Below are 14,451 nucleotides of genomic sequence, written 5' to 3' on the forward strand. Positions count from 1 at the left end.
TGTGCCAGCGAGAAAGAGAAGGAGGGAAATCTTTTCGCTAGTAAACTTTTTGAAAAATTACAAAAATATGGTAAAAGTTGAAGAAATTATGGCCTGAATTTTGCGCCCCACACACAACCCCCTTTAACGACACCTCCCCCTCACACTTTTGATGGCGTTATGGCGGTTAGGGGTTAAATTGAGGTCATCCTTGTTAAAGTGCAGTAGTTATTTTTTTGTAAGGAGAGAGCTTTTAGCGGATGTTGTTGCTCATATTCGTATGCACTTACATGGGTATGTGTGTGTGTGTTTAAGGGCTGCCACCTATGTACACTCCTCTGCGAGCAGAGCAGCTTAAATACTTTGATTGTTGCCACAGCTGCCGCTCTGCCGCTGTTGCTGCTCCTGCAGTGAAGCCAAGTTTTCCTTACGGCAATTTTTCCCCTTGGGAAGCTCTTCTTCGAGTGTTTTCATTAAGTTGTCGACTTTGAAGAGAGTTTTGGTTTATTAATGGGAGTTCCTGAAGAGCAACCACTCTCAATTGAGTTTGTTATCAAATCCTGAGTTAATCTCTCAGTCATTAGCTGAAAAGCAGCTTAATTTGTGACATTTCTATCAGTTAAATGTTTGAATGTTTAAATTGCCTTTTGAAAAGGTTTTACTTGGCAAAGTTTAAAGTTTTCAGAGCTTTAAACTACTTTTTCACTTTAGAACTATAACTTTTCTTTGGAATGAAAACTCGTTTCTTGTAAAATTCACTTCACTAATGATTACTTTTCCAATTTTGTCTTTCAGAAAAAGTTGGACTGAGGGGTGCAGTAAAAGGTAAGAAACTATTAAGAATACAGGAAAATAGAGTAAAAGGGTATCTTTATATGAAACTTCCCTGACTAAATCTCTCTTGTGAAATATATGGCAATGCCCTCTTTGATGTTAGCCTCAGTCCTGATTAAAAAACTGGCTGGGTGCTGAATCAAACGGCAGAAATACTTAAAGAGTGGACAGGAGAGGGCAGCCCGATCAGGAGAGGGACAAGCAGAAGCTGTCCTTTCTACCAGGAGAGCAACAGCCTAAGGAAAGCGTCCTTCCCTGCAGTACGGGTCATCGATGACTCAGCTGCTGACACGTCGATGACCGTGTCACTACCCCCGATGACATAGTCGATGACCGGCCATACGCTGAGCTGTTTACTTTAACATGGAGATGTCGTAGGGCATAATCGATGACATTGTCATCGAGCATTGCCGAAAAATCATGCACTTAATAAGCCATGATTTTAGTCGAAAAATCATGCACTTAATAAGCGATGATTTTAGCCGAAAAATCATGCATTTAATATAAAAAAAGTAATACATTCAATTGTTTATTTTTCCAATTAGTTTTATTTATTAAAAATTATTATTAATTATTGTCTAAGGATGCCAGAGCTTTGTATTTTTTGTCCCTTGCGCCCTTTTGAAAATAGATATTCCTAATATTGTGCATAGTCTTCCAAATCACTTTATCTGCTGGCTCGTTGGGTATTTTCATCCTCACCGCCGCTGAAATAATATGGTTATGTTAATTAATTAATAATTATTTTTGTAAAAGTTTTTTTTTTAAACCTACATTCTATTTCTTTATTCTTCTTTTATTACCGAGCATAAGAGAAGAATAAAGAAATATTTATGTGAATGCAGCGAAACATTAATATAATTTGAACACAGTTTTTTTTATAAATTTAACCTTTTATACAATTGAATTTTCTTTATTTAACACGCGCACAACACATATTATTAATTATTTAAAAACTGCACTTACCTGATATTAATAATAATCACAGATTACTTAATTTCACTTATTAAAACTTCTTTTGATCCAAGATCAAAGCAAAAGAGTTCTGTCGACGCAGGCGCAAAGGAGACGAAAAGATAAAGCGAAGTTCTCTGCTACTGCGCACGGTCGGCAGAACCGAATTACGTTCGGCACGCGCGGAAAGAGAAAGAAACAAAAGAAAAAACAAAGGGTTCGGATTTGGCTGGCGGCGTCTACGCCTAGATGACATTCGTCATTGTTCACTGCTGGTACTGCAGGGTTCGTGTGCGCTCTTCGGCTGCAGTGGCTTCGTGTGCGCTCTTCGGCTGCAGTGGCTTCGTGTGCAGCTCTGTGATGGTCTGCGCCTCGTCTTCCGCTCAACGCTCACCTGCCGAGCCTCGGCTTTGCTTAAGTACTCCTAAACGGGAAAGCAGCTGCATTCCGACACTCGGCAGCATTTCTTGCGAAGCTAAGCAAATGCCACCTCTTTTGGGAAAAACTTTAAGTACGCTTTCAACTTTCTAGCTCACATTTCCGCTGCTTCAGTCCCGAGCCATCTCTCTCTCTCGCTCATAACGTCTTCCTGTCAATCTGTTTCGAGTGGGAACATCTTCATGGAGTTAATTACAAGGAAATGTTACAGTGATTTTTTCTCCAGCAAACGCCCGCCGCATAACGGGGTAGTGGGGGGGATTGGGTCTGCTTCTTTTCCTTCTGCATTTTCTTTGTGCCTTGCCATTTGGTCATTTTCAAATGTAATTACATTTCATTTTTCTCGCTCTCTGTCTGTGCCCCACTCCATGTCTCACGCTCTTCGTCCTTGGGCGGAGAGTCGTTCATTATCCGGCGCTGTCCATAACATTTTGTTGCACAGTCGTCGCTAATCTTGCTGGACAAGTTCCTCCTTCTCTCTCTCTAAAACTCCCTCCTCCCATCATCAGCCTTCTTACCTCGGTATCCTTCCCACTGAGTAGAGTCCTCCCCGAGTCCAGCCCCCTGTTCCTTGGCGACTGTTTAAATGTCAGTTAAAATCCCATAAATTCTCCTTAAATGACTTCTGTCTGCCGCAATTTCGTTTGCCAGCAGAAGCAGCCCCACGTTGACCCTGGCTGCTGGCTCCTGGCCAGAGAGAAGGACAGTGAGAGCGGGGTTAAGGGGAGGGATGTGGCCAAGACGGATGATGGCCAAGAAGAATTGCAGCTTTGGCTAAAAGCTGAATTAACTCTTAGAAGCAGAAGGAAATCGCACAAAAATATAGATATCAGAAAAAATATTTAAATTCATTCTTATGCTACACTTTTTTGTGTGTGTTTTGCTACTACAAATATTCATAGGGGTAGATTTGCTACAAAAATTACTTGCAGGGTATTTGTCGACCATTCTGCAGAATAAAAATGTCTCAAAGTTCTTTGAGGCTCCAGAAAATCGGTCTGTGGCCTTCAAAGTTTTTAAGGTATGCATCTCAGATTGAATGATTTTTACTAAACTATCATTTAGAGTGTATTTCCACGAATATATGCAATTTTTACATGCATTCTCTTCGGGAATTCCCCTGCTTTCTACGGGATGCAACGATTTTTCCCGACTCTTCTGGGGGGGAAAACGACTGCAACTCGCGCCACCCATGGAAACTCCGTACAACTCTTACTAAACTTGCAACTTTTGCAATTGGTTCAATAAACTCATTAAATGCTTCCAACTTTTTTTGTCCTCTCTGTGTTTTCTTCTCTCTTTCTGTCTCTCTGTTCTGTTGTCCGGCAGAAAAGTTTTTCCGGGTCTGAAATGGCGGTCATTCGGTCGCTTCGCTCCTTTTTGGCTCGTTTTCAACTTGTCGCATTATCCTTTTTATTGTCGGCGACATTTGCAACGCATTATCCTTGGACGCCATTTATTTTGCTTTTATTCTGTTTGCATTTGTTGGCCGGGGAAACCGAAACCCTCGGAAACGCTGGGTTCTGTTTCTAGAAGGCTTCATAGCTTGGGGCTTGGGGCTCGTTGCAGTCGCATTAGAGATTTCTGTGGGTTCTCTGTGGGGCTTAAGGATTGAAATTTACGGATTTTTCAAACAGTTTTCATAATGCAAAAGGATTTCCATTGGTTTTTGGCCACAAGGAATCGAATAAATAGGAAAATATAGGTATAGGAAATACAATAGATTCCATACCAATGGATATATAACTTTTCTGAAATCTACTCCCCCAGTTTTGTTGTGTTTCTGGTTCTTGCCTTCGGCATTGGACTTATTTCCTGCCTATTTTCTGTGGTCTCTGGCTTTTGTTCCTCGGTTTTCGGAGGGGCCACGGCTTGCCGACGACAGACAATAAATTTTGTGGGGTAGTTTAAGCGAGGCCACATTTTAATTTGTGGTAAGAAGCAGCAACAGCAGCCGCAGCATTGGCATATGGGGACGTGGGGTATCCGTTTCCGCCTAACACCTTGGCCTGGGTCCTGGTCGTGGCCCTATTTCCGGGTTGGAGGTTGCAGTTTCGGAGAATAAACCGCAGTATTTATCGTTGCCAGGGCCTGAGCCTCCAAAACCGTAACCAACACTATGCTAAGGAGTAACGCAGGGAGCTGCCACAGAGACGAGGAAGGAGGCTGCCACAGAGAGGAGGAAGGAAGCTATAGGCTGCAAGGGTGTCATAGAAAGGGGCTGGGGGGCTGGGGGCTGTCAATTTATTTGTTGTACCACCAGCCGCAGCTGCCTTTTTGCCTCCTGCCTCCTGGCCTCCTGCCTCTTGCCACTGCCTCCTGCCACTACCTTTTTGGGTTGTGTTGTGATTCTTTTCCTGCGGTTTTGCCAATTTGTCGGGTTTTCGCCTCAGACGTTTTTGTTCGGGCTGTTTTCCCCAAAAATTCTTTATGGAAACTTTGCAAAATTCAAATTCAACGGGTACGGGGGAAGGGGCGGAGGTTGCATGCCCCCCCCGCACTCTGCCAAGCTGCTACTCTGCCACTTTTCCACTTGCACTTACTTTTCCCCCGAATTTCGTATTGAGTTGACAATATTTTTAATAGAAGAAACTCTCGTCGGAGAGGAAACTTTTCTTTTACTCCCAACAATTTTACAGGCCGTGCCACTGTCTGAAGGTGTTGGGGAGGGGGGGGGGTGGGCACCCTATAGGGGGGGTAGAGAGGCTGTCTCTGTTTGTATTTCAATTTGTGAGCCTTTTATAGAATTATGCACTTTTGTCAGCCTTCCCTCCACTGAAGGGGCCCAGTCCTTGCCACTGCCCTCTTTTCTGCCTTCTGTTGCATGAAAGTTTCTTCTGCTCGAAGTTGCCTCTTCATAGAAGTTGGCCAACAACAATTTTTGCGAGCCAATTGAGTTGCAAGTTTTTCGGTGTTCCACTTTGGCGTTGTCAAGTGCATGCCTTGGAGTCCTGGATTCCTGGTTTCCTGGCAGCCTTGAAAGGGGGGAACCATCCCCTAAATATGATTAAATGCGGGAGTTTTTCTCAGAGTAAGCGTTTCGGAATTTTAGCCGTTGGTTTTCCTTTGATTTTCCACCGAAAAAACATAAGAACCAGAACAGATCTCCTATCTACTATTTATAATCGTTGACAGCCGATTCGAGTTTAATTTCTTAATAAGTAATAATAATTTCTTTCTCCATAAGTACTTTAAAATTTGTTGAGATACATTTCGTATCCGTATCTCTAGTATCTCGTATCGCTAGTTCTATGTGTAATTTCCCATCTAATTGGGAATGCTAATCCCAGGGAGGCAGCACTCTCGACTCTGCTTCTGCCTGTGCCACCGATTCCTGAGTCCGATTCCAATTCCATTTCCATTTGCCATAAAAAACATTGCTGCGGAGGAATTTGTTTCACTCTCTCTCTCTCTCTCTCGTTCTTTTGCCGCCCCATTCGTTTGCACTTTGCTCCACCATTTGGCAGTCCATAAACATTGCCCCCCCCCCCCACTTCCTACTCCCCTCTGTAGCCCCATTAATTTCCGTCTAAGCTCCTGGAGGGGTGGAGTTGGAGGAGGAAGCGGAGAAAGCGGGGAGCGGGAAATGAATGCGAAATGTTTCACTCGTTTTAATCATTAAAATTGTCTGTCAATTAAACAACAAGATTGCTCCCCAGGTGGCAACATTCCCATTCTTATAGATCCTTTGAGCAGGTAGGATGTTGCCACAAATATTTGTGTGTGTGAGTGTGTGTGTGTGTGTGATTCCTTTCTTTTGGCGGCTGTCTTCAAATTAAAAAATCCCCGCCACACGGAGTGGACAGTCAAATGGTGGCAAATCAAATGGTGGCATGGCGGATGCCACTTCTTGTGTGCCTTGCGGCAATTTGTAGTCTTTCGCATTCAACGTTTTTATTGCAACACAGAAAAAGAGCAGGAGATGGTGCAGTACAGCAAAGGAGTCGGTGGGCCAGGAGGAGAAGGAGGAGGAGGGCGAGTGCCCGGCGAGTGGGGCGTTCAAGGATAAGTGGAAGATGCAGAGGAGGTGTGTAATAAAGCTTCGATGATATATGTGCATGAATAAGAAGGTACATACATATATACGATATATAGTACAGTACTCTTTATGTATAGGACGATTTATTCCAGCTATTGCCTCTTGGGGTATCGGAAAGCGAGTGCGTCCTGTGGCTACTGCAGAGCCGTCTCCCTCCTCTGCCTCTGCCTCTGCCTCCAGCTATGATTATAAGCTACAGAACGAGGCTTCCTTTTGGGGGACTGCTTTCTGCCGCAATGCCATTGTCCATGATAAATGGGCATAGGAAAGAAAGAAAGAGTAGGGCTACGAGGAGGCGGAGAGGATAAATATCGAAAGATATTGAAATTATGAAAATTCACACAAGAAATATCCTTCAGAAGGGAGATAAATAAAGACAATTTTTGGGGTAGTTTTGAATATTTGTTTATGAAAATTTGTATTTATGTCTGGAGGTGCAGATTCTTTCTCTGATTATTCGTTCTCTCCCATATGCTCCTTGTATATTTTCCTCTTCTTTCTCGCTCTTTTCTCCTTCCTTAGCCTCTTGGCCTTAGCCCTAGCCATCTCACTCTCTATATTGACCACAAAATCCTGGCCAAAAACTATTGCCCGTTAAAACCTAAATAAGCTGATCATAAAACCATAAACTAAAATCAAGTTCATCAAGGGAGAAGCCAATAAAAGAGAGAGAGAGAGAGAGAGAGAGTATATTCATGGCACTGCTTTCCTTCTTAGTTCAGAGTTAGAGCTGAATCCATTATGAGCTTTTTGGCCTTTTGTGTGTGTCTGTGGGTCTGTTCTCATCCTCTGGAGCAGCGTTCCTTTTCCACTTGAGCTGCGTCAATCCCCGGCTAAGACTCTGTTGCCACAATCACAAGTTCATTGGCCACACTGCCACACTGCCACACATGGCTAACAGATGGAAAGGGACAGAGAAAAGACGGAAAGAGACGGATAGAGACGGTACCTGTAGGAGGGGCAACGAATGGAGAGATGGACTTATGGTTGAAGTATCTATAAAAGTCATTAGACTTAAAGTTTTAACAGTGTCGAAGCGAGGGAAGGGAAAGAAAAGGAGATCCTTTAGGGAGTCCTTGAGGTTAACCTGAAGAGTGAATTTCGGGTTGCCAAAAATCCCCAGAAACCTCAAAGCCCCCCGAACTTCGGTTTACAGCAATTTTTATTGTTTGCAGAAAGAAAAAGGAAGAAAAAGGAAAGTCAACGGAGGAAGGGAGTAAAACTCTTAAAACTCTAGCTGCAGGGCTGGAGACAGGGAGACCCGGAGACCATGTGAGGAGCAACTCAATAAATCAATATTTGAGTGTGTCTATCATGCCACTCCTTCAGTGGACAAGGGGAACCCCTTTAGAGAGACGGTCCTCCTACCCTTTGGCAGTAAATGCAATTGTCTTTGAAGAGCAGAAGAAGGATGAAGGACGAATGGCCCGGGGGGTCATGGGGTCCTGTCTGAGCCTCTGGCATTTGAGGAAATGGCAGATAAATTTGCTTTTAAAGCGCTTTAAGTGTCGCTCGCGTTGAGTGAAAGCAAAAAAAAAAGACTCTCCACAAAGGGAGGCACAGAAGGAGGAGTATGAGGCGCCATGTGATGGTCCACAAAATCCAGAAGAGGACGTAACGTGCGCCTGCCTGCCTGCCCCTTCGATGTGTGTGTGTGTGGCACCGAAATGATTGTTGGCGAAGGGGGAGTAGATGATGATGCCACAGCCATGGGCCAGGCGGTGGGGGCGTCGTATTTCAGTCATAAAATATTTCAATATTGTAACAGATTTTTTACGCCCTGCCTACCTGCCTCCCACCCTCCTCTTTTCCTCCATGTTCTGTTTTCAGCGGGAATTTTGTAATCTTTTACTCTTTTTTTTTGTTTCTGAGGGTTTTCATATTTTTCTTTTATTATGGTATGAGATTTTCTTCCTTTTTGCGTTTTGGGTTGGTTTTTGTCATTATTTACGTATTTGTTGTGCAGTTTTTTCTTGGTTTTTCATAGCTTCTTTTTGATTGTTTTTTGTTTGTTTTTTGATCAATGTGTCAACAACAAACAAGATGCAGTCACAAAAAAAAATGTTTGTAAAGGCTTAACGGGAAAACCACTCATCCAATCTTTTGCTAAAATTAAAAATGAAAAACAAAAACCCCCAGAGAAACTAATGAAAAAATGTTGAAAAATAAAGGAAATCTATGGAAAAAATCATGAAAAATCTATAATAAAAAATATGTTAAATAAAAAAGGGATGCGGGGGTAAATGTATGTGTACTTTGATTTTTGTTTGATGCGCTCTTGCCTCAAACTGTTGCCTCTCCGACTGTCTGTGGCAAGTGCCTGCCCCTCTCCCCATTATGTATGCCACAAATAATTTGATTCCCTTTTGTGTGTGTGTTTGTGTGTGGATTTTTTTCTCTCAGGCCTGCAACATTTACATTTGCATTAAATTTCAATTCGCATGGGGGGTTACCACATGCCCCTCTTCTGCATTTGGGAGGGCGGGGTATAATTTATAACTAAATCCCTGGCATAAGCAGCTCAAATCCAATGGCATTTGGCCATGTTTACCCATCCAACCCCCCTCCAACCCCTCGGCAGACAGAGCCTGGAGGCGGCAGAGGACGGACCATTCTGCGGCCATATGTTGTTCTGTTCCAGAGCGAGAGCGAGAGGGACGGAGAGGGAGAGGCTGCAAATCCGCCATCATTTGAATAGGACTACGAGCGGCGGAATGAAATTCGATTCAGATTCAGATACAGATACAGATTCGTGGATTCTGTGGAATCTATTTAATGGCATCCGCGATGTGTGTGTGTGGTCGAGAGGGTTAAAAAAAGGGGTAAAGTGAGGGAGCATGATTACCAAAAGAAGGCTTTTACAGTCACTGATCGATTGGCAGGAATGGAGTTTACTTTGGGAATTGCATAATTTGTAGGGGATTGGAAAAGGGGCGGACGATGGGGAGGCGGGGCGCTTATGGCCAGAAGCCAATGTAACTGAATGTGAGACATTTCAGAATTTAATTTAGAGGAAATTTAAACAAAAATTTTGAAAGAATTTTTTGCAGATTTCCCGTGAAATTGTTTCACAAGAAGCAGAAATCAAAAGTTTTTTCCAGGAAAACCACGAGGAAAGCATATTTGAAAGATACTCTAAAACCATAAAATAATTATCATTCATAAAGATGATCCTAGCTGTCAGATAAGATTAAATCATTGCAATCCCTTTTTTTTAGAAAGAAAGCAATCATCATGGCTGTTCTTTAAAGATGATTTTCACTGTATTCACGTTCAATGTACATATGTACATTAAACAATAACTGCAAACAAACAATACAATCGACAAATTTCATTTTGAATTCTGATTTCATTGTTGGTGTTCGTTCGGTTGGTTCCTGGTTCCTGATTCCATTGGCCCATTGTTTGATGCGTATTTTGTATTGGGTTTTTGTGGGTTTTGGTGGGTTTTTCCTTTGGCCAACATTGTTTGGTCATAATTAAGCCTCTCTCTACTTTTCTCTTTTCATCTCGTGGCCAGCTCTGTTTCCCCTCCTGTTTCTCATCTTTTTTGATGCACTGGAGCCTCATTTAGGTGCCATTTGCCATCAATTTTAGGGAGGATTGATGGATATTTGTGGAATACTTTCATCTGTCTGTTACACTCTCTCTTCCTCTCATAATACATCTGCAGCTTTGCTTTAATGCAATTTAATTTTGGCGCTACTTTTCTTCATCTACTCGTACTTTTTTCTTACCATTTCTTTTTTGATAAGTCCAAAGATACGTACGTGTGTCCTTTTGACTTGATTGTGAGCGTGTGTGTGTGTGTCCTTAAAGAGTACTAGTATGCGTGTGTATATAAGTAGTATATTGTATATAATATACACTATGTATATGGTAGGAGTGAAGTGGAAGTAGTATAAGTGCTCCCCCAAAATCACTTCCCATCTCAAGATGTGACCAGTGACCAGAGCCCCCTTCGTCTGTCCCTTTCCTTTTCTAAAGTCCCTCTCTCTCTAGCTCGCCCTCCATATCTTCATCCCGGCATCTGTCAATCCTCATGTCTTCTTACGGACCCTTTCGACCAAACATTGGTACTTACGCAAGGTACATTTAATGGTGGGTAAGCCGCTTCCACTTTTTGTATCTTTCTGTATCTCTCCATCCACCGCTTCACACTTTTGAAAGTATTTCCCATCATCGTTTGCCCATAGGGCGGACCCCTGTCCTATTGCCTTACCTTCTGCTTGATATACCTTGCTGCGACTTCTCCTGTTCTCGTGTTTCCCTCCCACTTGCACTTTGGTAACTCTGTTGCCTCCTTTTTCCACTTCCTGACTTCTCGTCGCCGGTTGCGTCCCCCCGTCGAGTCGTCGGCGCCTTCGTTTCTTCGTCTCTGCCTTCGACAGCAATGTCAACGTCTTCGTCATCATCTTCTCTATTTCCTCCTTCCCCCTCTCCTCTCCACTCCACTCCACTCCTCTCTTTTTCTGTTGGGTCTTTGTTATTGTTTGTTAATATATAGTACTGCGATTACGGTATTGTTGCTGTTGCTTTTGCTACTTACTTCTCGTTCTCGTTCGTTCTCTCTCGTCGTTGTTGTTGTTGTTGTTGTTGTCTCCTTGCGTATGTATTTTGCTCACGTAATAACGATAATAACGCTTATTTCTTTCATTTCTTTCTACTTTTACCCGAAACCACTTTCGAGACAGAAAAAAAAGAGAGCTCTCTTTCTAGTTTTTGCCTTCTTTTTTTTTTTTTTTGTGCGGGAGGGCACAATGTCGTTGGATGTTGTTGTCGGGAGCACTGCTGCTGCTGCTGTCATGTAATTCTCTTAGAGCTTAGAGTAGCATAATATTTATTGTGGATTTTTTTGTATAGGGTATAAGGAGAGCGATATTCGGGGTATATTTGGCTCAGAAAATATTAGAAGACGGTGGGTGATCAATATTTTCGATCAGAGGGCGAGCTGTTCGAGCTGTTGCCTCTAACCCCCACGTAAACCGCATAGCGCAGTTATCCTTCTTATTCCTAGATACATAATACTACCGGTTCTATATTTATTTAGGTCAGCAGTGCATTTTACTAGCCCGATTAGTATAAATCATAACCATGTTCAGGTGTAAATAGTGGGTCCTTGAAGGGAGAAGGAATTCTTAAGAATTAGGGTGTTCAAACCATGATGCAATTATACAAGGTGGTCTCGTCGGGAGCCGAAGTTCGTTCGTGTTGTCCCTTATCGTCAGTGCATGCTTGCTTGTTGATGATGAAGGTTGTTCACGGACGAATTTTTTGATATATTCTTAACCCTTATGTCCCGACAACAACAAAATTACATATTGCATATTGTATAAAAAGCATTTCACTCGCACTTATTGCTAGCATACGTTAAGGGACTGACTTTTGCCGACGAGACCACCTTGTATAATTGCATCATGGTTTGAACTAACAGAACCTTCCTCTTTCTTTTGCGTTCAACTGCTCTCCAAGAGATAAAGAGCTCTCAGAAAGAGCATGTGCTGCAATACATACTCGTACTCTCGCACCTTTCAAGTTTTGCATCTCTCTTAGGTTCTCTGCTGTCGTTAGTCTCTTCTCTTCGCGATCCTCGAAAAAAAATGTAATAGAAACGCCCAAGAAAACTCACTCCTCTGTCTTTTACACGGTATCAACTATTCGACTACTGTAAGCGTCCACACTTTTCTCTTGGTTTGGTTTGGTGCTTTTTGCACCATCAAATGCGCTTAACTGTTTCGTCTGCCCCTCTCCACCCTTTCCTCCCGCAGCCTGTGTCACGCACGCTGAAGGGGTGACAGCGGGGGAGCAGGGAAGCCAAGAGGGAAGACAAATTGATAAAAAGTCACAGAATGAAGTCACAGTCGTCGCATCGAATCACAATCATCAACAAACAAAAAAAAACACAAAGGGTTTGGCAGGAGGGAACTAGGAGCTCTATAGAGCTCTCGGCAATTGATAGAAACTCCATGTCTCGGGGAAGTTTTTGTTGCTGCGGGATTTCGCTTTTATTTTCGCTTTAATTTCTGTGTTTTTGTTTGGTTTAAGCTGTGTATTTTCGTTTATTTTTCTTCCGGTTTTTTCTTAAGTTTTGAATTCTGTTTATGGAGTCATAGTCACGTAGTGCAGCGGATTGTACTGATACCGTGCTTGCTTATCTGTGGCCCTGACCTAAGACAAGCGAATCGGACATAAACTCTGGTTATCTGTGGTAAGTGGGTTATCCCACGAGTTGAACCAGGAAATGGTGATAAATATCGTAAATGTACGATGTTTGGGAGTACTATTTTTGTGGCAGACTGAAGTTGTATTCGGGGTTCTTAGGGGTTCCGAAAAAGAGGCTGTTTTAGGGAGATTTTCAGTTACTAAAAAATATGTTCGAGTGTTTCGAACGTTTCGAATGTGCTTTATGGGGCTCTATTGAAGCTTTTGCCTCTGATGGTCTCTGATATATCTCTTTAATCTCCTTAATCGAAAGTTCAAATCGATTTAATTGCACAAACAATTAGCATAGTACGAGTAGTTTCTTTATACCTATTGCAGCAATGCCGACCTCAAACCTAATTCAAAACTAATCAAATTTGTCGTCGGAGTTCAAAGTAATCATCAAATTGCTGTGTCTATGTGGCTGTGGATGTGGATGTGGGCAATTTGTTGATGAGATTTAATTGAGTTTATGTTCAATTATATCCTTGCTTTCTAGGCCACAACTCCAATCGATGGCGTTTCTTTGTTTGTCTCTGCATATAATTACAATTATCCAACCGTTATTATCAGATATAAGATACATCGAATGAACATTGTGGGGGATAAAGGGAGGGGGGACAATGTGTCTGTGTACTCTGATCTACTCTCGAGATGTAGAATGTCACTAGATGGAATGGGGGGGGGCCTTGTGTTTGGACTTGCCACCGCCTTGGGGCTATTTAATGTCGGGAGGAGTGGGGAATGGGTCTTTGTCAGCCATTTGCTGTAATGCGATGCCACACGATGATGTTTGCTGCCCCACACGATGATGTTCGATTAATTTTCCAAAGATTGAAGCAGAGTTTGGTGGCCTAATAATTATGTCGATGGCATTTGGGGCACGTTCAACAAACAGAGCAAAGGCTCGAAAGCAAACGTATAAAATACAAAATACTGGAAGGACTCAGCCTGCCTCCTAGCGGCATAAAGCAGGAGGCCTCTTAAGTAGTCGTCAACATCAGTCATGCGTGCGCAGATATTTTAAGTGCTTCCTCTTGGTGGAACGTGCCCCAGAGGAAGCTCCAGCACCCCCCCTACGATAACCAGTATCGGACTTTACACAGTGCAACAGATAGAGAGAGATAGATAGCCACACGGGTCGCTGCCACATTATAATATCGATGCAGGCAGGCAGGCAAGGCTCGTCCTTAAGTGCACCCACCCACTATCCTTCCATCCGCACAAACGCCCATGCGATTACCAATCTAACGGGTGAATCCTTTAGGCCTCTGCCAGGCGGCTGCACTTCACTCCTGATTCCCAGCCACTGCCACTGGCAGGGCTTAAGAGGCCATAATGAATGGACACTTGAAGCGCGCGAAAGAATGAAATCGCAGGGAAGTTAACTCTCAAGTGGAGTTTGCAAAGCCACGAGAAATGTGGGCTAGCAGAGCTGTCGATGCAGAAGCAGTGGTGTATAAGGAAATTCAAAGAGAATCTACAAAAGATAAAGCCATAGATTATCTACCTTTACGCTACCTTTTACTGATTAGTAAAGAGTGTAGCACATCGTTTAATATTCATATTTAATTTCACTTCCGGAAGAATAACTTCTGTACAAATCGTGGAATCGTTTCCCCTTCCGCATCGTTTTACACTTTTCAGGGTATTCCTCCTCTGTTGTTCGCCTGCGTTAAGGTGGTCTGAATTCGGGACTCTGCAGCCACCCACCCACTCTCCTTTCTGCACATAATAGGTACAGTCTGTGTTGTATCATGTGCTCAAGCACCCAACCACATCAGAATGGCAGTAGCACCCATTATTGCATAGCATTACTATACGAATCCCATTGCATTATAATGCCTCTGAACCGGCCTGTCTCCTGCTCCATCGATTGTTGTTCTTGTTGATTGTTTGGGGCTGGCTGTTGTGGGTGTGGTTGGCTGCCGCAATCTCCCACAATCCAGAGACAATAGGTGTTTGTGGTTAAGCGCAGGGAGTGTTAGGTAGAGGGTAAGGGAGCG

At 43.0% G+C, this 14,451-nt stretch overlaps 1 protein-coding gene across 1 annotated transcript in view; it reads left to right on the forward strand.

Moving 5' to 3' along the window:
- LOC6594405 (cadherin-87A) overlaps positions 1–14,451 on the forward strand; it is a 65,338-nt gene that overhangs the window by 32,491 nt on the left and 18,396 nt on the right. Inside the window, exon 3 of the mRNA XM_026984412.1 lies at positions 775–804. The gene's annotated coding sequence lies outside the window, so the exon portion shown is untranslated. The remainder of the gene's footprint in view (positions 1–774; positions 805–14,451) is intronic.

Source organism: Drosophila persimilis, unplaced genomic scaffold (genome assembly GCF_003286085.1).
Source record: "Drosophila persimilis strain 14011-0111.01,24,50 unplaced genomic scaffold, DperRS2 tig00000000-arrow-pilon, whole genome shotgun sequence".
Taxonomy (NCBI): domain Eukaryota; kingdom Metazoa; phylum Arthropoda; class Insecta; order Diptera; family Drosophilidae; genus Drosophila; species Drosophila persimilis.